Below are 2,636 nucleotides of genomic sequence, written 5' to 3'. Positions count from 1 at the left end.
AGACAGATGATTCTAGCAAAAGATCACGGTGGTGCAACTGGTGGACACTATGTAGGAAAAGTTAATGCGTAGAAGATTTTGAGAGCAAGATTGTGGTGGCCTACACTACACAAAGATGCAAAGGAGTATTTCAGAGCATGTGATATGTGTCAAAGAATAGGAAAACCTTTAAGAAGAGATGAGATGTCACTAGTACCACAAGTTACATTGCAGGCCTTTGATAAGTGGGATATTGATTTTGTTGGACCCATCAACTGACCTAGAAAGAGGATTGGTGAGAGATACATAATTAAAGAAACTAATTACTTGAAAAGATGGGTTAAAGCACAACCAGTAAGGAACTGCAATGCATAAACTATTGTAAAGTTTATTTTGAGTATATATTGTCCATATTTGGATTCCAAATATTTTGATTCCAAAGATTTTGATGAGTGGCCAAGGTTCCCACTTACTAAATAAGACTATTGAAGCATTAAATGAGGAGTTCCAAGTTTATCATCATAAAAGAACCCCTTATCATCCTCAGGTAAATTGAACGGTAGAAGAATTTAATAAGATTTTGGAGAATGCATTAACTAAGATATGCAATGTGGATAGAGATGATAGGGACCTTAGAATCCCAATAGTTTCATGGGCTTATAAGATCACATGTAAAAATTTGATAGCTCAGACACCCTTCAGGATAGTTTATGGGAAAGAAGTTGTGATGCCCATGGAGTACATCATCCCTGGCTTGAGGATTGTAGCTTTTTCAAATATGGCAGACCCTGATATAATGGAGGAAAGAATATTGCAATTATCTACTTTGGAAGAAGACATATTTATATCAGGATTCCATCAGCAGGTACCAAAGGAAAGATAAAAGTGTTGACATGCAAAACATATTAAGTTGAAGGGGTTCTAGTTAGGAGACCTTCTTATCATCGATGACAATAAGTTTATGAAATTTATAGCAAAGTTCAAGATGCATTGGTTGGGTCCCTGCATTATCAAGAATATTACCTATGGAGGCATAGTTCAATTAACGAAGTTAAATGGAGAATTGATCCAGGGAAGAGTAAATGGAAGCAAGTTGAAGATTTACAGGGACAACCCTGTCCCTACAGCCTCGCTCTAGAGAATAAAGGAGAAAAGTCGTAGTGCCACCTGCAGTTGAAGTGGGCACTGGACTATAAACTACACTACAGAGAGCTTCAATATAGGAAGTTACTTCGCTACAGTCTGGATTATGTCGAAGTACATAGGAGTTGCAATTTAAGAAGGGTTGTTCACCATAATATGGGATGCATCGAATTATGATGGAAAAATATGACCATTAAAAGGGAAAAGTTACTATTAGAACACGTGGAAAGTTACATTTATGAGGACAGATTGACAAGATCTAAGGATAGATATGAAATTAATGAACACAATCTAAACATAATCGGGATAAATTCTAAGTTAATGATAAGGTTAGAAACTCAAAATTACTATAAAAATCTGTGTCCCACCAAGACTTGGAACTTTACTGAATTGAGAGTTCGAGTGTTGATAATGTGAAGAAGTTGTAGAAATTATAGTTGTCGTATGTTGTCTGAGAATTCTTGGGAAGAAATTGTTCATATTTTTCATGAGAAGGGATGATATGGAATCATGGAAGTTGGCATGCCCTCAACAACATCAAATGTATTGGAATCATCACAAAAATAGTTGATATCTCCACGAAATAAACCAATCAAGGAAGAAAGAACAAAGAAGAAGCAAGATAAGAAAGTTGTCGAACCTCAACAAGAAGCCGAGAAAGTGAGAGAGTGAGGAAGAAGCGGAGCATGCAAAGCAGATGGAAACAAATGCAACAACATTTCCATCACCTATACCACCATACATTTCACCGAGAAAAAATTCTAAACCAGTGAAAGACTCAAAGGATGCGAAGTTTGGCATCTTCACACCCCTATTTCCAAAGGAAGTGCCATTTACTAGCGAATTACTTTGGAAAATACCACAGTTGAAGTTGACATAATACAACTTCAATGATAGGAAGAAATACCCACAATTCACACCAAACCAATATTTTAAATACATAAAATACCTGTAGAGTGGTGTGACAAGGTTAGAGCCACAACATTGGGAAAATGGATTGGTGCAGTCAGGATTGATGAATATGTTGAATGCGTCACACTTCGACAGAAGTCCAGGGAGCATGTATTGTATGTGACAATGATGTTTATGGATGGGAAATAAGATCCCTATAGATCCAATGTTGATATGGAGAATCAGTAGACTTCCATATCAAGGGCAAAACCCCATGGAAAAATTTGTTGGAAAAGATCAGGACCACGCCATAGCTGATAACATGAAGAAAAAGTTCAGTTTGACAAAAGGAAAGAGGGGATATGATATAAACTCAATTAGTGACCAAGAAATTCACTTCACAACACACATATTGGGTGGGAAGATCACGAGAAAGTGTTGGGATAATGAAGTCCTAGTAGTGATGCTTTCATTAGCTACGCAGTGTACAAATGGGGTTCAGTACAACTGGGTCGAATACCTTTGAAAATATTTATGGATGACTACTGCGAGGTCAAGGAAAAAGGTACAAAATTTCATTATGCATGGTTAATTTTGATTATAGAGATGCTAGCATGGGGAGA

Source organism: Pinus tabuliformis, chromosome 6 (genome assembly GCF_031772625.1).
Source record: "Pinus tabuliformis cultivar Carrire ecotype Pingquan chromosome 6, CPIR1, whole genome shotgun sequence".
Lineage (NCBI taxonomy): Eukaryota > Viridiplantae > Streptophyta > Pinopsida > Pinales > Pinaceae > Pinus > Pinus tabuliformis.
This window is presented reverse-complemented; position numbering follows the sequence as displayed.